At 41.1% G+C, this 24,254-nt stretch overlaps 1 protein-coding gene across 2 annotated transcripts in view; it reads right to left on the bottom strand.

Annotated features, from left to right (window-relative positions):
• The window catches only part of bcl9 (BCL9 transcription coactivator), a 28,480-nt gene extending 13,870 nt beyond the window's left edge, over positions 1 to 14,610 (bottom strand). Inside the window, exons 1-2 of one of the 2 annotated variants that reach the window (XM_005921329.3) lie at positions 14,293 to 14,610; positions 12,197 to 12,363 (exon numbers count right to left, since the gene is read on the bottom strand). The gene's annotated coding sequence lies outside the window, so the exon portion shown is untranslated. The other variant, XM_005921328.3, reaches the window with a different exon arrangement.
• Between the last annotated feature and the right edge of the window lie 9,644 nt (positions 14,611 to 24,254).

Below are 24,254 nucleotides of genomic sequence, written 5' to 3'. Positions count from 1 at the left end.
TCTTCTACTTCATTCAACTCCAACTTGCATGTAAAGCCTGGAGGGGCTTCATCTAAATCTAGACCCCAATAACAAGCATATGTGTGTGATGCAAGTCTGTGCGCGTACATGGAAGCAAACAGCAGGAACTGTCAATCATCTGTTCTTTCCAATCGCACGCTAACAAGACACTAATTGGAAAGCTTGCTGACATGATTGTCATAAGGAATACACGGACACACACACACACACATCAGGTGTGTACGTTCCAGCATGTCTCACACACACACACATTTAAACAAGAAAGCATCATAGAGGTAATCACAGAGAATTCACTTCCTCCACCTCCAGTAAAGATGCTGAACTGTCTATCACGGCAAACACGAGGAGATGCAGTTCATGCAAGTTAATGGGAAAACAGCATAATGACGCTCCAAAAATGAGCTTTTTGCCTGTGATATAAATATGAAGGGGGCAGAAAATAGTTCAATTCAATTAGATTTGGGCTTTCCGATGCGGGTGGCACTGGAGGACTATTTTATTTTCATGCTTATGTAACAGTCATTGTATGCTGCCTGCTTAGAGAGTAGACCCTTCCAATCTACGTCACCCAAATTCCTCTGAAGGGGAGTGGGAGGCTTTATAGCAATGCAGTATCTACTGGTATACTCCGCTGGTAAGGTGTGGGATCAGCGAGAAGAAAAGAACTATGTTGCTGTCAACATAGTCCACTGGCTGAAAATTTTAAACACAACAAAGATTTATTTAAAAAAAAAGAAAAAAAAACAACACACATACACACACACACACACACACGCGCGCCATCCCTCTTCCCTCATCTCAGCCCTGCTGGTGGCTGTAAAAGGGCCTGCTGATGTTTCAGCCTTATTTATGCAAATCCCATTTTGCAGTTCAGTCACAATGGAGTATTGCTCCCTCTTTCTCACTCTAGCTTCCCTACCCACTCTCCGTCTGTTCACCCTCCATCTCAAGAATTGCTTTTGCCCATTATTTGTTTAGGGGAAATATCAAAAAGCATTATTTCCACCTCTTCTCACAGTTTTCTGTAAGAATATACAAAACACATGGCCATCAGCAACCAACTGTACAATCTGAAAAAGCAGCAGCCAACTCAGAGCAGGAAAAACAAAACAAAATAAAAAAAACAACGCTCTACATCTCATCACAACAGCTTATACACACACACTTCAATTTAGTGAAATGGTCACATGAATAAAAGCTTATATGCAACAAAATGATTTTTTTTTAATCTGACAGAGTGGTGAAATAAGGATGTGCCTTATGCCAAAATATGCCCTTTTCTAATGAAAACACATTTTAAACCTTCCGAGTGTTCAAACTATGTTTGATTTCTTCCCTTAGGAGTTAAATATGTAGGGAAAATCTGGATAACTTTGGTAAATGGTAAATGGCTTGTATTTGTATAGCGCTTTACTTAGTCCCTATGGACCCCAAAGCGTTTTACACTACATTCAGTCATTCATACATTCACACACTGGTGATGGCAAGCTACATTATAGCCACAGCTGCCCTGGGGCGCACTGACAGAGGCGAGGCTGCCAGACACTGGCACCACCGGGCCCTCTGACCACCACCAGTAGGCAACGGGTGAAGTGTCTTGCCCAAGGACACAACGACCGAGACTGTCAGAGCTGGGGCTCGAACCGACAACCTTCCGATTACAAGACGAGCTGGCAACTCTTGAGCCACGATCGCCCCTTTATCAAAGTAAGCCACAGGTGGTGATTACAGGATAGCAGCACTGAATTTCTGTACTTTTACCAAATCTCTCTGAGTCAGTCCTTTAACTTTGTCAGTGTACTGTGTGTGTATAATGGGAACAAAGCATAACACAGTGGTGTCTGTGTCAGATACTGCTACTGTGTGTTTATCAACATGGGCTTGAAATGTTAGACTGGACTATAAAATTTATGATGGCTGCTCTCACTGACTATATTACTTTTTGCTTTAGTTATTTTTTTATGGTTTTCCAATCTACATGCGCTGTACTATACCTTAAATTGCATCTTAGCTTCTTGAAGGACAGGTAAATCTTCTATATCTGTTTGCTCTATTTGTGATTTGAATTGAGTTTAATAATAATAATAATAATGTGTAAGTGTTAGTCCCCATAGGGAAATAGTTCCTCTGCATTTAACCCATTCACCCAGTGAAGCAGTGGGCAGCCACCAATGCAGCGCCCGGGGAGCAGTGTGTAGGGACGGTACCTTGCTCAGGGGTAGTAAGACAGCAGGGCCACAAAGTAAGAATAGTGGCTGTAATGTCACTTAAACAGAAATACTGAGTTACAGCAAGCAAAACTTGCCAATCTGTTGAACTCAAGGACAATGAGTTTTATTATTTATACATTAAACTTGTCATTTGCAATTCTACTTCATTATGAAGCTGCCACCGCTAAAATACTAGCATTTTAGTTTATGTAAAGTTTAATGCAAATCTAAAATGATGACGATGATGTTGATATGCAGCTTTAGCTCAGGTAATAAACAGCACAACCTGCACAAACATTACAGCTACTTTCTGTCTTGAAGAAGTGAGACAAAAAAAAAAAACAGTAAGAAAAAAAATGAAAGTAAGATAAAGATATCTGTTGGACATTAACAATACCACAGTGTAGGAAACACCTGCATGCTCACCTGTTCAGGTGACTTCCTGAAAGGACTCTGCCAGCATGCCACACCCTGCGTTGTGCTCATTATTTACACTTAGCGAACACAGAATGCAAAGAATCCTGAATGTCACTAAAGATAGAGCTGTGACGCCACTAGACTAACATTTGACATTATGCATGCACTGTGAGAGGCTCAAGGACGCACGCACAAGTATGACCAGGCTTCCTTTCAACTGAAATCAAGTTGTTACAAGAAACTTAAAGTCTTCTGTATTTTCCAAATTGTTGACTGCTCCCAGAGTCCAATATTTACACACCTCCATCTTTCTCCTTTTTTTCCTCAGCTCCCTCCATTACTTCCAATATTAGCTTTCCTACTGGTCCTGCATAACAGCTTTCCCAATTCAAACCATCCACAACACATTCTCCTCTGGTCTGCAGACCAGGCCCACCATCCCCTGGGAGGCGACATGTGTGTAATGTCACACTGTGTCATATCATATCGTGGTGACAGAAGCCTCACCGTATCCATCACAGTGATGGAAGTGGCAACGAAAACAGGAGGATGGGAAAGGGGTGTGATACGGTAGTCATTACACAAGCCATTGTCTTCACAGAGAGTGCGGGTGGGTGTCTGTCTCCCAGTCGAGTGCAAGTAGGCAAACACACACACACGCTGACTCACTAGTGGCACATCTGCTGGCGTAGCCTGGGAATGGTGCCATGTGTAGTGGCCAGCTCCGGCAGCAGGACTGGCACTCAGCACTCTGGCCTGCTCTGATCTCCGTCTCACACACTTCACCCCGCACTTCCATCTCTTTCCATCTGCCCTCTGTCTCTGCATCCCTGGCTAAGTGACTGTGCCTTGCTCACACAAAACAAACACACACACACACACATACACCTTTGTACTCAATACGAGACAAAGACAACGGGATAACTGGCAAGAACGTGCCTGTACTTCTATGACAAGAAGTGCAAATTAAGGGGGTTGCTAGTATCAAAACCTGACAGTAAGATTTTTAAAAGGTATCAAGGTAAAAAGAATCCGACAATATTTCTCACTTATAAAATGCAGCACATCTTGGACTTTATAGATGAAACATCAAAGACTGCACAACTTTTGGATCCCAGATAAGACTTGGAACAATAAATCACACTGAAAACATTTATACAAGAATAAAACTGGTTGTAAAACCCTTCGATGTCCATTTGGATCAAACCAATCAGGTCAAACTGTAGCTGAGATTTCTACTGAAGTATACTCTGTTAGCTGGAGAAAGCAGAAAGACGACCAGAGCTGGAAGTGAGCTTGTGAACATCGATGCCTGTGGGTCCAGTTCTTAACCATTATACCTAGAAGCTGGTCACCCTTCTATTAATTCTACTTCATGACTAGCACATCTTAGCATAGTAAGCCATACTAACTCATGGCATACCATAATATGAGAGACCTTATTCTGGACCTAAGGAGTTTAATTCTGGGTTGGATGTCTGAATGATTACGTTCACCAATCTGTCCATTTTTTAAGAAGGTCGTAGCCTTGCAGTCAACCCATGCAGTCACAAGGACGACATGCAAACTCCACAATTAAAATGTACATGTATCCCACTAGATTTGCTTTCAGCTGTGACATCAAAATACATTGTGTTACACTGCAGAGTACAAAGTGATTGAGGCAAAAGAAAACTCCAGCAAAGAAAAGAGGGAAGAAAAAAAATTTAACTGCCTCTCTTTAAGTCTGCTTGTTAGCTGATGGTGCATCATCCTGCCAATTAACTGCTGGTGGTCTCTCTTTGGGTCTGTTCAGGTCAACTGCATTTCAGATCTAGTCCAATTATCTTAAGGTCCATTTAAGACTGCGTATGAATTTTTTCAGATCCCCTCTGGATCCCTTTAGGATCAAAATTTTAAACCCATGAAGACCTCCAGTAGAACTGCTAATTAATGCAAGAGCACTCCTGGAATCAGCAGTCACTGCAGCAAATATGAGCAGTAAACAGTAAGACACATACGCATTTTTCCCCTCTAAATAATGATTTCTCTCATTTCTATCTCAGATATGAATTAACACAGGAACAGCACTCAGTTAGGACAAACTCTGCTGCCCTCTGTGCAGAACCCTTCTTTCCTCCCTTCCCCTGCTCTCTGGTCCGTGACTCCCCTTCCTTCATCCGCACAGTCGCTCCCACACTCGGGACACATTCCAACCTTGCTCATGCTGGGAGGACGTCTCCCTGTGACTACAAGTATTGTGGGAAATCCCAACGGCCAGGCCTTTCAGCAGCCATGTAGACCACTGAGGTAAAGAGGAAAAGAAATTTGCGTTCCTCACCGGTCAACAAGCTTTTCTTGCAAGCAACTTGTTATTACTTAAAACGTTTCATTAATCAAACTGCATCAAAATTTTTAAAAGAATATTAAGCAGGAAAGATGACAACACACTATGCAAAACTTCAAGACGTGCTTACCCAAAATATTTTCCATACATTCTTTTCTGTATTTTACAAGCCACAGTGCCCACAAGAAACAGGCTTTGCAACCTTTCAAACTACGTAACAAAGCTCAGGCATCTTTACTGACCTGGTATTTCCTAAAGAGAGAAACTACACACAAGCACACGCACACACACAAAGAGTATATAATAGATGTTCTATCTTCGTTCTTTTATCGTACAACAAAATTAGCACTCTGGAGAGAATATGAGACAGATTGTGTCCCTGAATTACCCCAGTTTACACTGGTGTGTCATACCCATGGAATTTTAAACACACTGGCTAAGACCTGCCTAATTAAATATACAGTCACAGAGCAATATACACGCACATAACTATACTGGTGCACAGACAAATACCAACATGAGGCAGTACTTAGCTGTCCTAATAATGTCGGAGATCCACTGAGAACTCTGCTTCAAGTTTATGGCATGTGCTGTTCCCATGAGTCAGAGCATGCTCGTGTGCATTTCTGTCTGAGCTTCCTTTAGGTCCCTGCATATAACCATGGAATCGCAGCAATAAGTGATATGTAAAGCCATGCAAAAGCCACGCCCCTGGTGAACTAACTTAAAATGAAATCTTCACATTAATGGTGATGCTTCTTAATCCTGATATCAGATGCATGCTGAGCATCCTGCCTGGTTTCTTTTTATGCAATTTATTCACCAATAACCATTTAAGGCGATGTTTTTTAACTGCCAACATAACTCAAGAAAATACATTTTCAGAATGAAGCTTAGAGTTGTTTTGTTCCTCACATTCATGATCTAAAACTGATTAAGAAACAACACATTCAAGTCCTTTGCTCACAACCACAAGCAGGTGGCTCGAATTACTCGACAGCGGGTTAAAAAAAAAAAAAATCAAATACAGATGCACTAAAAGAAGTGCATCTTCAGTAAAGGGCCCTAATACATGTCAAATCAGCATCTGTATTGGAAGGTCTCTTGAGATTCCCATCTGAAGCGATGAGCTTATAATACAATAAAACCAGTGTGTGTAATTTGTGCCACATCCAAGACACATGACATTTGTAATTATAGGCAGCAACGTGTGAAAAATCCCCTTTGTCTGCCTCCTATAACAAAGCGCTTACAGTTGCGGTCTAAATATAAAAATAAAAGATTACCTTTAAGTTAGCTGATTTAGATAATTAAGGCGCTAACATCTGATTTTGTCTGCTTGGAAACTACTGTTTATCTGCAACAAAACAAAAGCTAATTTTTGCTACTAGTTATAAATGATCTGATTACAATATAAACAGTGGTGACTCTAAATTGAGATTACTCCATTGTGAATAGTCCATGAATCATCTATCTAAAGATCTTGGTCCATTCTAGTTAAAATCAAAGTCTGACTCTTAGTGGGTTAAGAAGGTACGATATGCATCTTCTTGTGCCCAATTACGGCCCAATCTAGGTGACACAGGATGAAAATAGGCAGTTGATTTTTCTCACATAATACATAAATTAAAAAAAAAAAAAAAAAACTAAAACTAGCATGTTGACATTTTTCTGGGTGTTTCGTGGCACTTCTGTCTTTCCTGTGTGGTTCATCAATATCAGTAGAGCGCTGTGCCAGCTGTTGAGTTTTCTCAAAAGTTCAGCTGTGAACAACTGCAGGCATGGCAAAGAAGATGAAGAATGATTTTACCACTTTAGTTTAGGTGGAATTGTGAAGTGACCACTAGTCAACCAGTATCATACTGCTTCAACTGCCACAGTGTGTTTGGATTCTTTTCACAGAAAGCATAAAGTATCAGGAAAGACTGCAAGCATGATTGACTGGGTAGCACCATGTAGTCTGCCATGTTCCTCAGTCACGAAAAGGCAGGATTTCATAACTCTATATTCATCTAAACTGACACAGTGACCATTGTGTGGTCTGGACCCTTGTTTATATGCATCACTGTTACCCTCACCCCAAGTGGTGGTACGCGGTACCTACTCAGCTCGACTCATTTTCTACTACAACTGTGTATCACCTAAATGTGCGTGGGGTTGTTTTAGCAACACATCCAAATGTCCTGTGATGTCCTTTGTATGTGGCACAAACAATACAACAATGAACGACGTCGAGCCGATAGCATACCCGCTCAGTCTATGGCTTTTACTCGGGCCGTGATTTTTGTGCCGCTACTTTCCTCGATGCTGGATTTCAAAAATGACAGTTTTAATTTTTGGGAAGGAGTCACTCTCATGACACCACTGACTGACCAATCGGTGGCACACAGTCTGCTGACATTACATTTTCCGATCAACTCAGCTCACTTGGAACCTCAGCCAAGCAAGTACTAAAAGAGTACATGGTACCAGGTGCTATCACTAACAGAAAACCCGAAAAAACGAGTCAATTCGATTCAAATGCAGCCGTGTAAGTACTAGCAGAAGAGGGCTATTTCTTGCACCTCTTAATTTCTGTAACCTAATATACACACAGCCAGGTTATACACAAGTGTACAGCCGTGACAGCCCTTACTGACATTTCAATTATATAAATAAAGGAGCTCAGAGATTCCCAGATTATACAGAGGAAGATTCTCGAGTAGCTTGAAAAGATAAGACTTCCTGGAGGGGAAAACTGTGATTTATTTGCTTGATTCTTCTGGATTCTTCTCCTCTTATACCTGCGCTAATGCAGAGGGCTTTGTTCTGAGCAAGCTTTTCAAATGCAGTGACCATAAGACTCAAGTCCAGTATAAACTACAATTTTTCCATCTTCTTAACCAAATGAGGCTGGTAGGGGGGCTGGAGCCTCTCCCAGCTGTCATATGGCGAGAAGCAGGTTACACCCTGGACAAATCGCCAGTTAATCACAAGGCTAACAAAGACAGAGAAACAGACAAACATTTTCACTAATCTTCACTCAAACAGCCAATTTAGAGTCACCAGTTAACCTTACATGTGCGTGTTTGGACTTTGGAAGGAAGTTGGAGAGCCCAGGAAAAGCCTACACAAGCACAGGGAGAACATGCAAACTCCAAACCGCCCAGATGCCCGATGGGTTTGAACCCAGGACCTTCCTGCTATGAAGCAGCACAGCTAACCCCTGCACAACTCTGTGATTTTTCACTATAAATTATCTATTGACGTTACTGTTAGAAAACAGTCAAAACTAAGCATTAATGAAAAAGCTTCATTCTTCAACTGAGAAGCTTACACTTTGGTAGAGTTGGTATTTTTGCTTAAAAATGGACTTAAATTAATGTTTGCTTTACATCAATATATCAACTTAGTTGCAAAACAATTTCCTGGCAAGCATTATGTAGATTAATCACTTCAGCCATATAAACAACATTTAACTCTATGAAGCTCTGTTTATTTCTCACAAACTAATTTAAAATAGTGCATTTTTTTTACAAAGCGCTGAAACTATCACTTATCAGAAGCTCAACTAAAGAGAATAAAGGGCTGGAGCACCAGAATCTTCCTCATATTTACAGTGATCGCTTAGTCAAAGAATACTTACCGATGAAGAGTTACCACAGCAGATGAATAAATTGAGATTTCAAATTAAAACTGAGCTCCCTGAATTGTGTTAAAGTTTAAACAAACACTGTTGGGCATCTTATCGGATCACCAAAGATAAAGAAATGAAACAATAAAAAACTCCCAGTTAGTCAACTTCATCACGATACAATGCTTTCTTCTTGTGGCCACCTTGTTATTCGTTAAAGCCATTTTTCACTCATGAAAACGCTGGACGTTATCCAGCGTTTTTACAGTGGGGATGTTGTCCAAAGTTGCACTTTCACAGATGTGGCACACAACAGGTTGTAGTCAGAGTCAAACGTCTCTCACTTCTTGAAATACTTTAAGTGTTTTTGATGAGAACACCGCCTGAATGAAACATGCAGAAAGCAGGACACAGGATGACCACCTGCTAGCTGTGAATTTACCACACCGTTATCTCACAATCAAGACATCACTCTGACTTTGTACTGGGCCAGCTGGCAGATTACAGACTAAGTAATGTCGGCCCCACTGTGAGTAAGTGTGTGAAATCAGTCCTGGTCATATGGTAAGCTAGGCTAACCCAAAAAAAAAGTGTCAGCCTTGTAGCAGGAAAGGCCCTCTGCTTGGTGGCTCACAGTTGAGGTAAATGCAGTTCACAGAGCTCCCCCCCACCCCCCTCCCACAACCACCACCACCCAGGTTCCACCTGAAAGCAGCTCTGTTTGCGAGCGCCCTTTCCCTCGTTGTAGAAGAAGCAGCCTGTCTGTGCCATAACTGTCAATCACAGCGAAAAAAACATGAAAGCAGATTGATTGGTACGTTCTGACTCAGCCAGACACATCCCCGAGGATCTTGTATGGGCAACAATCCCACCACACATCCACACGAGTCCGTGACCTCCTACACTAAAACGATGTGAAAATGCAGCTATTAGAGAAACACATTTATACATTCAGCTGCAGCTGGTAGGAAAGCGGAAAAGACTTATTACTACGGGCTCCATGTTGTGAATTTACATATTTAGGCCTTAACCGTACCCCTTATATTTTATTATTATAGTAATTAATCTTAATATTTCTTATGATGGACCAACTGTGATCAACACAGAGGACGCACACAACCGATGCGCTCGCTTTTGTACAACAGTTTGTAGCAGATTGAGAATTCAGAGACTTTGCAGATTTGAAGTGTGTAATTTTATCCACTGAAAGCACTGATGTCCATGTTTCTACAACAGGATAAAAGTTTTGTATTGTTTTAATAACATCACGTTATTATCCATCCATCAATCTATCTGTGTATCTTCACTCTGTTATTGTCTTCCATTTTATCCCATTTCACCTCCTATTGTTACTGGTTCTAACTGGCTTCTGCCGTGTAACCCAATTTGCAGCAGGAAGATCATCATTTTCCACTTTCTCTCTCTAAATGCCAATTCCGCTGCCTAAACTTCATCACCGATTTCATCAACTGGCTCAATCCGATACAAGCGAACGTTTTTTCCCCCCCCAAATAGCACCTTCTGAACCCACTGATTGCGACTAATTGTTGATTTTAATTACACTGACTCTCGTAGAAGAACTGTGTTCACAATTTCATGCCGAGGATGAGAAACATTGTTGCTAGAGATTAAAAAAAGTTGCTGTAGGCATAGATACCTATCAAATGCATTAAGTCCATATTTATATCTACTGAAAGAGAGAGAGAGAAAATATATCAACTGTCCATTATAATTGCCAGAGGAGTGAACAGGCAATATCAGCAGCAAAATACAAATCAATAGCCAAAGAAGTCAAAAGTTTCTTTTAACCTTCATCCGCTTACACCTACTCTCAGAAACATCCTGCAGCGGCAAGCTTATTTTAGTGGTTTTGAGCAATCCTCTACAATCTGAGGAGTTAAAAATTGCTTTCTACATCCAATGAACTAAATAAAAATATATTCTATGAGTTCATAATTTTAGCCTATTATACCATCATATTTCTACAGTTCTGGTGGGAACGATGAACATAACTACGCACCACAGTACTTGACAATCCTGTTATATAGGAGTTTGGTGATTTTGAAGTGTTTCAATTCCCTTTAAGGGCCACACTGCAGTATATCAAGTACTTAGATTACAGGTCTCTTGCATTGTAGTAATAATTTAACACTGCTAGACTTTAAAAAAAAAAAAAACGATACACAAAATCTTACAATGCTAAGTTAAGGGCAGAATAATGTTAGTAATACAAGTTAAACGTCAAACTTTATTTTCCCTTCTCCTTGTGGACATCCTACAACCATGAGAGCCATTCATGAAATTAACTGAATTTCTTAATGAACTGTGAATGAATGTCTTTAATGAACTGATCTTTCATTAGTGCAAATAAAAAAAAGGTCCTACAGAGATGAAATAAACCTTTAAAGCAGTAGAAAAACACACTGAGTCGGGTAGTCTAATCCACTATACGACAAGGGAGGGGACCCCCCCCTCCCCCTTTACCCGCCACACAGTCACAGAGACAAACTGCCTCTCCAACACATCCCTCCACGTCATACACAACACAAGGCTTGCGAGTTTTAATTAGAAAACCCACGAAGCAAACAAATGCACAGAAACATGAGAGTCCAATACTCAGAGGCAAAAATAAATCCTTTGCCGCTTTACATCAATATCCATTTCCCCGCGTCCTTCACCTCGCTGTGGTTTTTGGTTAACACACTTCAGATTAGATAGCAGATAAATAAACAGTGCGCACAGCGTTCTCAGGAAGAGCGCCCTGACCGTGTTGTGTCCTCAACATGTGCAGATCAGAGAGCGAGACCAAACACTGCGCTGATAGTCCAATGCACTGCAGCGGTGAGGTCCTTTTCCTCAAGCCGCTACCCCCTGAGCGTCAACAGCAGTCAAACAGGCTGCCTGCTCCGCAATTCAAGGCTCCATCATCAGAAAGCAGGCACCTCCAAAGATAAATGTCAAGAGATAGTGACCGGCGTTGCAAAGTGCCCGCGCCTGACTTGGTATGGTTACATCACAGCAGCGTTAAGCTATCAGTTTATGGCACCAGTGAGTTTTTGACAGCAATTATAGCGTGGAAAAAGCAGAGCTGAAAAACATGCGCCTCGTGCTTCTAGCTCTTCTTATTCCAACATATAATGAACACAAAGGCCTTACGGCTACAGATTGTCCAAAATCACCCCTTTGTTTTAGCTTTTTCAGCAACCCCTGTATAACAGAGTCCATGTCATCTACCAGACAGTAAGCAGAAAAATGTAGATTTCAGACACTTTCAAGCATGTGTGATTTTCCATTATTTCTGACAAGCATCGGGCCACTATCTACATTTTAACACAATGAGGATTTTTTTAAGGACAATTCAGAAACTTAAAACAAACTGTTCACTGTAAATACAGTTAGCCATATCGTAAACAGGGAGTGACTTCAGACACTGGCTTTATAATCCTGCCATTACTTGTTTTACTTACTCCTAAGCAATGAAAACAACGAGGAAGCCCATTTACAAGCATTCTGTCACCCTAGAGAGGACAAGGGGAGTGTGTGTGTATAAGAAACTGTGTGATAAAGTGTGTAATAAAAGAAGAGAGAGCCAGAGTTGAGTTGGGTTACCTCAGAAGCCCCCCTGCCCTTTCAGCAGGGCCTCATATGGAGAACCAGGCCTTCAGGTCCCCTGGGCACTGATGTCTGCTCTCCACTCGACTTCTCCCAGTCAGCCACAGAGGCTGTGCAGGAACCTGGCCACCTCACGACAACCTACAGCCACAAGTCATTCACACCTGGAACAGAGGGAAGGGACTTTGCTCAACGGGCAAAACACAAACAAGCAAACGGCAAGAAAAAGCACTCAGTAGCCGGTGTTCACAAGTCCAACATGTAGCAAACACATAAACAGTGCAAAGCTGAGGTCATTAGGGGCTACAGTGACAGTGTAGGCTCGCGTTTTTTAACCCAGACACGTATTTATTCTTCAGTTATCGACCTGTGTGCACATAAGGGATTAGGAGAGCGTCTGTGATACTCTTTTAAGAGCTTCCTCACTTCTGTGCACCAAAAATGCACAGTGGAAAGACAAAAATGCATTTCTTTTTGTAAATCCTTAACTACACAAAGTCCCAATGAAAAGAAGCAGTGATTCTACAAAAAACAAAAAGATGCATGTGAAACAGCTTCAAGACTATGCAATGATGCACATTAATGGCAGATAGCAGTGTTGCCTAGCAATTGAAGAGACCCAGCAAGGTCTGCAGTTCAGTTTCAGCAACTGGTATGTATGCTCCAAAACTGTCCTCAGACTCTGAACCTCCCCCTCCTCACTGCTAACTCAGAGGAACTAACAGCATCTGATCTGAGAAAGGACTGCTACAAAGTGCAAAAGCTGCAGACTTCTCTTGAGGAAAAAGGGAAAAAAAACAAAACAAAGAAAAAACAAGGGAAAAACATTGCATTTAGCAACCTGACGAATGCTTTCAAAATGTTCAGTGAGGCAAAAGAAATCACTTGGTAAGGGAGAACAATATAAGACTTTATTCGTCAGCAGTAAATTCCCAGGTGGTGACTGTGTTTTTACTCTGCTTTTATTTCCACACTGTCGGACCTGTGGATTTTTTTTATCCTCCCTGAAGTTAAACAAGATTAGTAAAATGTAAAAGAGTGATCACATTCGTTACCATGTCTAACTCTTTGTTTTCTTTTTCCAAAGGTAGCACAGCACAATGCCACAAGTTACCCACGAACAGGCCTACTCGAGGAAGTCGTCCTTAAAATATACACAAAGCTACACAAACCTAAAACTGCTAAATAAACGTAAAAGCACGCAGCAACTACAGGGATTAGACTCCCCCCTGAAATCTCAGCGCCTCACTGGACAACTCTTGGCGGACAAAGTAATTCCATGGCGCTTGAAACTCCAGGAACTTTTTTTTCTTTTTCCTAAAAGAAGTTGTTCCTGTTTCGCCAGAGAACTGGGGGGGGAAGGGAGGACTTCAGCACTCGCATTCATGGAGCCTCGGCCAGCGCAAACAAAGTCTTCCCCGAAGAGGGAGGCAGTGGACGGCGGCTGAGAGCGAGAACAACGACGTCGCCCACAAGCACACAAAAACCCACGCATATATTCATCCCACGGCTTCGTTTGTTAATGAAAGTACTCAGGCCCGCCTTGGACAAACGTTCATTTTCAAGTTCTGCCCGCTCCGTTAACAATGTAACAATTAAATCGCTCGGCAGATGATAGGGCTGGCCGACACAATCAGCAGACGAGGCCTATAATCTCGTTTCGGATTTATAAATCATACCAAACACGTTTAAAATGAAGAAAATACAATACCAACGGTGTGGAGCTCCCGAAGAATGCAAAACATGCATGCTGCATTGTATCCTTTTTTCATTTTCACGAAGCACGGGCGGTCCTCCAGTATAATGGGGTAAAAACCAATATTTCTCCGCGGGTTTTACACCATGCCGAAAACATCGTGAATAATCCGCTTTTGTTGCGCTGGAAAAATCGGCATTTACGGTTCAAAGGGTGCTCACTGTCTGCCAGGCCAGACGCTACGTGGGTTTTGCTAGCCAGCCTTCGGGGACAGAGGCAGAGAAGAACGGATACCAAGTGAGATGTCCCCGGGAGGAGGACCCGCGTGTGCCCGTTGCCAGGAGGCGAGCCGTGGTAGCGATACTTTCCAGCTAGATGTGAAAAGGGGAACACTCACCTGGAATGCTAGCTTAATTTCCCCTTTTTCCTGAGCGACGAATTTACACCGCACAATTATCAAATCACAACATTTTCACGGTAACATTACAAAATAGGAATATGTCTCCCCCCCATTCGCCGGAGCTTTCCAGTGGTCCTACTCCATTACATCCCAGTCAAGATTTCCTGTCGTCGCTTCCCACCACCCCCCTGTTACTGCGAGATGGTTTAGTCGAATTCTAAGTAGCAATTCTAGGTCAGGTCTGTGTGCCAGTGAGAATGTTACTGTCGGACAGCCGAGAGAGACCACTGTCCATCTCCATGTGATATGGCAAACACTATAGAAGACATCTGAAAATAGAGAAGAAGGAAAAAGACACCAAACTGTTTACGTGGGATTGTTTTGCTGAGTAAACTCCTATAAAAGTAGTTACCTCGAACTTCCCTATATGAAAGAGCGTAGGCGTAGTTACGGAAGAGGATTAGGGCCACTGGAAAAAAATAAACGGGCACGTCTTTTTTTTTTTTTTCTTTGCCACAATCCTGAGAAAAAAGTCAGAATTCTGACTTTAATCCCGCAAATCTGAGAAAAAAAAGTCTGAATTCTGATTCTGAGATTAAAATCAGAATTCGGAGGGGGAAAAAGTCGGAGTTCTGGAAAACACAAAAAAAGACGTGTCCGCTTTTTCCCCAGTGGCCCTAATTCTCTTCCATACGCGGTAGATGAGCATCAAACTTTTGAAACTTTTTCACAGCACATTCTTTCTGTTTTCGTTTTATTCAAAGTTGATACACCCCTCCTACAAAAGATACATGGTGTCAGCAGCTGAAACGGTTAATCGAATCTATATAAAATCAATCAGCAGCTATTTTGTCTAGACATCTTTTGGGGGGGGGGGGGAGTACAAGTTAACAAGAGCTTGTTGCTTCTGTCCTATGTGAACAGAAAAACTTAAGGCTTTAGGAATTTCGTAGCTTTGTGTTTCTGTCTCTGATATGCTTGAGGAGGATTGTCAAACATAAGGCCCGGGGGCCAGAATCGGCCGGGAAAGACTGCAATTTAGTCCAGTGGATGATTTTGGAAATTGTGGGGGAGGGCATGCGTTTTAGACTCTTAACTGTATTTTAATAGGTTTTACAGCTTTTGGTAATGATAAAGACTTTCCCCATCACCATTCATATTACACCAAAGTAATAAAGTAATTATTATGCAAATAAATGACCGAAACAGTTTTGCTTTTTCACTAGCTACTAAGGAAATTTGAGGTTTTTACAGTGGGCCCATAGTTAAAAAGAGAGCGAGAGAGAAGGGGGAGAGAGAAAGTCTGATGATTAACAAAACCTTTTCACTTTATAATTACAGGACCGTCTGGGCAATGAGCTGCCAGGACTATTTCTACAATTTTACATATTTATTTCTTATCATTTAAGCCCAAAGAGTTGTGCTAACAGATCTTTTTGTTTACCACAGCAGCACTTCTTTATCATATAAGAAAAACTGAGACATACTGTTAAAATTTCACCATTTTTCTAATTATATTACAATATCTGAGAGATCAAAGTGGACTGTAAGTGGAGCCAATTTCCCCAGACATCACTAGTCTAGATCATCTATTTACCTTGATGAAGTTTAGTATTACATTTGTTAAAAAATAAAAATAAAAAATAAAAATCTTGTTTTATGAATGGGTGCATTTATATTAAACAGCTGTATTTATATTAAAGGGAGAAACTCAGGTTTTTTTTTAAATCAACATAGTGAAGCCTTTTAGTTCACAAATACCAACAACATGGATCTTAAACTTCCAATTATGCATGCATCTTTTCTTTGACTCAAAATACATTTCCTGTTGGGGAAATGTATTTGAACATCCATACAATTTGCAGCAGATGCTTTCTTTCATAACATTTAATCCCTAAACCCAAGCTAAAGTTGATAAACATCTAGGTTTATGTCATCATATAGAAGAGGACATATAATATCTTTTAATACCACAGTATTAAACTCGGTGGTTTTAGAAAACTAATGGTCCAGCACTCCATTAGAGGCACTTGTCACATGGTTGGATAGTTTCACAGACCTTCCCCATCTATACCTTTCCAGCGCTGAAACATTTGGTGGGGGCAGTGTCTGATCATTTTTGTAAGTTTCCTAAAATGTGAAAGTTAGCAGGGTTTCAGTTTCATGTAAAGATACACCCATCCTGCCCTATTAACACACGCACATGAACATCCTGGTTCATGTGTGGATATACACATATACATACACATATACCTGTATAATTGTGCAGTATTAGTTTCAGGTTTACAGCGCTGTGCAAAAGTTTTGTATTGCCCCTCATTTATAGAGCTTTTACCCACCAAGGAGCCAGATTTTCTTGTAATTTTCAAATGTGGTCTTGAGCAATAGTTCTCCAGGCTTTCTAGAGGTCTTTTTTTTTTTTGGGACATTGGCTTTCCTTCCGCACCCATTTTTAGAACCCAAATTGTATCTTTAGGCACTTTGTTACTAGAAGCCTGTTGCATAAAACAAGTACATACATTTGTACATAATTTGTTCCCATTTCTTTAGCACAAAATAGGCATATTAATTTTGGCATCAAGAAGGTGATTCCCAGAGAGTTATTAGTTGAAAACTTGGCATATATCAGCATGGCATTCAGTGTGTCCTTAAAAAATCTGAGTAAACTGGAAAAATGGAAGATGACAGAAGAAACAGCAGACATAGAAAATAATGTCCAAGAAAAATTACAGCAGATGAACAGTATCTGAAAGTCATGTCCTTAAGAAACAGGAAAAATCCAGTACTGTCTCAGGACCTGAAAGATGCAGTCTCAGCCGAAGGGTGGCTGTTGAGAAGCCATTCTTAAGGAAAAGGATCAAGTATGCCAAATTACACAAGAACTGGACTGAAAACCAGTAGCATCAGGTCCTATGGAGTGATGACTCCAAATCTGAAAAATGTGTTTCTAATTGGGTTTCCTTACAGAAGAGGCCAGAAGAGATACAAGAAGGTGGTTACTGTATATGTGTATAGTGCATATATCTATTTACCAAAAGGCTTTGTGGGGGTGTTGATTTGTAAGTCTTAAAACACCTTTAATTTCTTTGTAGTCAATATTTAAAGTCACTATTTAGTTTGACAGCATTTAATCTTCAACACATAATCATTGTCAGTGTTTTTCTCTCCCGGTATGATTTTACTGCATTGACAGTATGCTTGGGATCATTGTCATGCTGAAAAATGAAGCCCCGGCCAATTAGTCTGTCCAGATGATATTGGGCGGTGGATCAAAATTTGATGGTGCTTTTTGATGGTAATTCCATTAATGCTGACAAATCCCCAACACCACTGGCTGAAATATCAGTGGTGTTGGGGATCCTTGTTTTACAGATGACTGTAGACACTTTCTCCTTATCTCCTCTGTACATGGTGACGATGACTTGAGCCAAAAGTTAAAAATTTGGATTCATCACTCTATAAGACCTGTTGCTACAGTGTTTTACTCCAATTCTCGTGTAATTTGCTGTACCACAAGCTTTTCTACCTCGAGACTTTTGCGCAATGCTGTATGTAGAGATATTTGTCATATTTTGCCCATTACATTAAAATTATTTGAAGATTTTTACCACTGATGGTGCACTTCTGCAAATTTAGTATTTACTAAAAAAAAGACTAATCTAATCACTGTTCTTTTCTCAAACATATTACTACGTTTATCTCTTAACCTGGGGTTGTTCACTAGTTCTCATGATAAGCTAATGACATTAAAAATAGAGAGATGCTACTTGATAGATAAAATTATGTTGAGCTAAAGTGTACACACACACACACACACACAAAAGCTCTCACACACACACATACACATTCATCATAGAGTGACTATCACAAGCCTCAGAGGAAGAGTGAAACATTAAGGACAAGCGATGTGAGAGTGGTCCTTCTCAATATTTAATCAAGATACATTTCAAATCTAACCCAGATGTATAATCAAGACAACTGGGGATTGAATGAATTGGTGTTTAAGTGCACACATTATTAGCTAGCCTTATGGTGTGTGTGTTTGTGTGCGCAGCCGCGTGCGTGTGCATTTGGTTTTCTCTCTTTGCTCAAACTGATTTAGATTCTCAAAGTGAAGATGTTCTTGCAAAGTGGAAGCTTTCCTCTTCAAAAGATGTTTTATGGGTGAGGGCTCAGTTTCTTGTGCATGACGGTATAAGCATATCGTGTACATGTTAGAAGTGGGCGTGTACTCTCCTTTTAAAAATAAGTGGCGTGTCACTAAATTTGAGTTGACACCAGGGACTCCTTTGCTCAAAAGCCTCAAAATATCAAAATACCGGGATAGCAGCTCACTGTAACAGCAGACTTGCTGTCAGTGTTGGGGAGTAACGAAATACATGTACTGGCCTTACATATTTAAAATACAAAATATGAGTAACTGTATTTCATTAAATAGGTCATAATTAAATAAAGTTACTTAGTTGAAATAAAGGGATTACACAGCAGTCATTTCCTGTTTCATATGTTAGGCTATCCCCCGCACTAATTTTGATAATTAAACGCATTGCCGGAAACCCAAACAAAACACGCAATAAGAGGCTGTAAATGTAAGCATCCTGTTAATGTTGGTGTACAGTAAATATATTGTCTATTCAGGGAGATTTGGGCTTAACAGCCAATTGGTAGAAAAAAAGAAACAAGAAGTTGCAGGATGTGATTGCTACATTCATGCAGTTGTAAAAAGCTTGACAATGCATTAAGTAATCCAAAGTATTCAGAATATGTTGCTCACATTGAGTAACTTAACGGAATACGTTACAAACTACATTTTGGGGCATGTATTCTTTTTAAAAGTAACCTTCCCAACACTGAACTTACAGTGCTCAAAAAGATGTTTTGTGCACCATAACTAACCATTTTTTCTGTTGTTTTACATTTTAAAAATGTAGAAAATCTGAATTTCCAAAAGCTCAAGCTGAAGCCTTAAAACCCAACAAAAATCAATCACAGACAAGAGGAGAGAACATCAAATCCTTCCGTTTTTGAAAACAGTTCATATGCACTATATCTTTGTGTGTATAAGAAGTAGTTGTTTGGTTTCTACGTTGGCTCTTTCTTTACTTCTTTCCCTGTAGGTACCATATGCCTCTCCACATTAAGCAAACATGGATGTGGAGTGCCAGCTAGATGGAAGCCTTTTACGGCTCTGAATACTGTGCAGAAACATTCTGTAAGAAGGACGCAAAAATCACGGGATGAGAGCTGCATATTTGTGACTTTTGACAAGCAAGCCATGGCTACGTCGGACATGTTCATGCATGCTAGCACAGATCAGTGACACACCACAAAGCTGTGTCTCTTCCTGTCTCTCTGTCTCTCTTTCTCACACACAGACACACACACACACACATAAACACACACCTACACTGCCTCTCTCTGTGGTTCTGTGTGTGACTGTGTAAGCATGTGGGTGTGCAAGTGTGTATGATAAACCCCACTGGTGGAGTAACAGTAGACTGGCAGTATTCCCAGAATGGGTTGCATTAGACATGCACACTAGCAAAGCTCTTCAGGTCGATGTTCTGGCCCTCCAACACTGCAACTCTCTGGCATGACTAACCCAGACTGCTTTGGAAGCGGGAGAAGAAAATCCAGATCTCGTCCTGTGCTACCTTAATAGAAGAGGGGAAAAACTGAATCGCATTTATTCCACTGTGTGTGCACGGCTATCTGCCTGCATGCACAGGCGTGCATGCATCATCTGTGTGTGTTTAAGCAGGACACCAACATTGACTGTTCACTTATCATATTACCATCTGCATTATTTAAAGCTTCGATAAACGCTCTTATGCTGGGGAGACACACAGACAGAAAGGATGAAGTAGTCGGTCAGAGGTGCATTACACTTAATGGATGAAGACAGTAACTGTGACAAATTAACACAAAGAACATTAACAAATCTGTAAAATGGATCGACAGAGAGCAGTGGTTGTGGGAAGAACGGGAGGTTGGGGAATGGCTTTGCCTATCCGCGGGGCTCCTGTGTTGGCTGACAGCAGGAGAAACTGGTTGCATTTGGGTTGGTTCATTAACAGGTTTGGCTGTGAGGCCAAGGAAACTAAGGACTGGATGGCTTATCAAAATACTGAGACAGTGAGCTCACTCACACAGCAGTGAGGTCACTTACCAGAGTGTGGCAGCCTGACCAATCATCAGTCAGCCTATTATCGTGGTATGCAGTGTTGCTATGAGTAACAGAGACAAGCACTGCCTTAGGGATCCCTAATGATGGCTGATGTGCTGAGATGCTACCACTTGGTCTGTTCTCTTTTCCTCACTTCTGCCACCTGTCCATCTCCTCTCCACACACTCTTGCATTTCTCTCTGCTCTTTTCCCGCTTGAACTTGAGGACAGAATTTTTTTTCGAGTCGAACTTTCCATATTTCAGCTCGTTTCCTCCCTTCTGCCCTGCTGTCTGTCCCCCTCCTCCCTGTGTTTACTGTCCCCTGCAGCAGTGTTTTCCAACTCTTCCCCATGGCAGGTTAGTGTAAACAAGCTGGAGGACCGAAACAATGTTAATTAACTGATCATTAACGAGTCGAGGCAGACCCCGGAGATGTAAGCAGTTGCCCACCCACCTGCGTCTCACCATTTCACTAACTGGACTGTTAATGACTAATCAGAGGCGAGAGCGATTACATCGCCTCCTAACGAGAAAGATTTATGATTGCGCGAGTCTATTATGCTTACATGGCGGAGGCCTTTACTGTGACGACAAGGAAACAAACTCAGACTGTGCTGGAAGATCAGATCTTATACTTATGTAAAGTGCCGATTTCAAATCCCACATTTCAAATCTTTCAGGTGCTTGTTGTAAATACTTTGCTGACAGTTAGGTTCAGAAGCTGGGGGCTGGATCCAAATGGTGGCTGGATAAATCACTGCTGGGTGGAATTCAAAATATCACTGAGGGCTGGAGCTCATTTACAGTGATGTTGGTTAGAAGTTTAAAATGTCCTAAAGGGTAGAAACAATTAGTGATCCAAAGGAACCCAGTTAAAGTTAGGCTAAGGTTAAACCCAGTATAGTTAATCAAGAAAGCAAGATTAAGACATGCTAGGCAATTCCACTCAAATATACACAAACAAGACCTAAAAGATTTCAGATGACGACTTAAATGTACCAAAAGTTACTAAAGATGCTGATCACGTTCCAACGTTATAATTATGTTGATTTTGTAAGAAGTTCAGTGGAAACATATTTCATCTGTTTTCCTTGCACTTGTTTGTAGTAACTAAAGCATTATTAAGTGTAGGAAGGCAGGGCAGGTTTGGTTTAGCACAAAAGAGCAAAGTGACTGGAACCCTGAGACAAACACTGTTGTTAACATATAAAAGAAACTGGGAGTGCCTTTGATGCTTGAAGCTAACCACAGGTGTGACATTAAAAAAAATTTAGTGCTTCATTGACTCAGGGAATGCCGCCTGTGAACACAATCCAGGCAGGAACTGTCTTTGTCAGGACAAAGTAATTGTGTAATTGGAAAAGTAATTTGTTTTTGTGACATGGGACAACAAGAAAAGAGGTTACAAGCCAAGAAGTTCGCAAATACTGCGTAACAGTGCGTTGCATAATCAAATCATGTGTTAATCTGAACTTGTGATTCTCTCTTACAGGTTGAATTCATAAATAGTCTTAGATAAATACCACACCCTCAAAAGGTTGGAACACCACAAGTGTTGGTTAAAAAGTAAATAAAAAACAGAATTGGGTCATTTGAAAATCTCACAACATATCAGATGTTAAAACTAAGACAGTTTATTTTTTATGAAAAATATTAGCTCATTTTGAATTTGATGACAGCAACGCATCTCAGAAAAGTTGGGATGGGGAAGACAAACGGAAAACTAAACAGTAACACCCTTTTAGGTATAAAAAGGACAGTTTCTCAAAAGTAAAGACTGGCAGGGGTATACCAGTTAAGTACTGCCTCTACAAAGAGGCATATTGTGGAACAATATCAGGATGTTGTTACTGTAAGTAAAACTGTGAAGACTTTGAATATTTCATCATCTACAGTATGCGATACATCACAAGATTACAAGAATTTGGAGGAATCCCTGTGCACAAGCGCCAGGGTGCATTATCTATACTGTGTGCTGGTGATTTTCAGGCCCTTGAGTGGCACTGCATTCAAAACAGTAATGATTCTGTGATAGAAATCACTGCTTAGGCTCATTATCATGTCTGGAATCCCCTGTCTGTGAACATCATACAAAGAAGAAGCTGTATATAAATTCAGATTCAGAAACGCCACGTTCTTCTTTCGGCAAAATCTAATTTTCAAAGTGAAAGTTGAAAGTCTTTTTTGGAAAACATGGGCACAGAATTCTCTAGACTAAACAGAAGAGGGACAATTGGGCTTGTTTTTAGTGCTCAGTTCAAAAGCCTGCATATCCTGATGGTATGGTGGGGTATTGGTACCTATCCAATGTGTACCTATGCACATTTGGAAAGGCACCATTAGTCCTGAAAGATACATACAGGTTTTAGAGTAACACATGCTCCCATCCATGTGACATGGGAGGACGGCCTTGCATATTTCAGCTCAGTGCTCACAGTTTTACAGACTTTGGATGCTACACGTTGGTAAACATGGCCGTGTCCCAACTTCTCTGTGACATGATGCTGCCATCAAAGTTCAAATATTAAACTTGCCTTATTCTTTTTTTCTTACTTCAAAAGGTAAATGGTTTCTAAGTCTAAACATTTGATACGTTTTCTTAGTCCTATTGTGAATAAAACTTAGTTCTGGGTTTTACATATGTTATATGTAAGCATGTACTTTGATATGTTTGTATCTATTTTGTATCTTAAAAAAAAGAGGGGACATAAAATCAAATCAATTATGAACACTGTTTTTTTTTTTTTGTTTTTTTTCTTAATTGGCTACGTAAATGTACTTAGTTATTTAATAGCACGGCTCAGGTCACAAGGGGGGATGGAGGGGTGGCAGATATGGATGGCATTAGTTGTGAATGCGTGCACCAGCTTCCAAACGCCACCCAAACAGACAAACGCCCTGACTCACTGAGCATATTCTCTTTCTCCCTCCTATCTTTGTGTATGAATGCTTACCGAGAGGAAACGATAGATGCAGACATTCCACAACCCATATTCCCCCTCACTCTATCTTGTTGCCATGGGAACCGAAGCAGACGGGAGACAGGTTCATATCGGCCTCCCTCAGGTCTCCAGTCACAGTCTCCTTCTCTCTCTCTCTCTCTCTCTTTCTCTCTCCATGTGCTGTCAGAGCCGGCTGCTCCTGTGTGGGCCACTGATACTCGCTGATTAAAGGAAGTTATAATTTGATTTTCTCAGCAGGCGTCGTTTAATAGAGCAGTTTAACTAAAGCTGTGCCATCCCCAGGGCTTATAAAGGAGAGGGAGAGAAAGAAAGAGGGAGATACATATATATAAAGAGAGCAAGGGGGGTGAGAGGGGGAGAGAGAGACAGAGAGTCATGCTAATCCCAAACACTGAGCAATCACCCCACCACTACACTCTCCCACTCATTCTCTCGTTCTAATTCTGTTTGCCTATTTTGCCGTCTGTCTCCCTCTCTCTCCCTCAGTGCCTCTCTGTCTTCCTCTCTCTGTTTCTCTTGCTCTTCCTCTGCCTATTAATCTGTGCTTCCCTCTCCTCTCCTCTCTTCTCCTCTCCCTCCCTCATTCCTTCCTCCCTCCCTTTAGCGAATCAAACATGGGAGGGCTGGCTTCTCTATGTACAGGCTGCCTGTATTACTGGCCCATTGTGATAATAGCGTTTAATTATCCTCTCAGCTAAAATCAGCCCCATCACTCTGCTTCTCTTTCCTTACCCCCCCTTTCCTTCCCACCCCTCCACCCCCTTTCTTCACCACAACCACCCGTCTGTGGTGTGTCTTACCACCCTATCCATTTCCAATCCCATCCCCC

The sequence above is a fragment of the Haplochromis burtoni genome, unplaced genomic scaffold, assembly GCF_018398535.1.
Source record: "Haplochromis burtoni strain Fernald_Lab_line unplaced genomic scaffold, NCSU_Asbu1 Contig_48, whole genome shotgun sequence".
Lineage (NCBI taxonomy): Eukaryota > Metazoa > Chordata > Actinopteri > Cichliformes > Cichlidae > Haplochromis > Haplochromis burtoni.
Note: the sequence above shows the minus strand (reverse complement) of the source record. Positions and strands in the feature narration are given on the sequence as shown.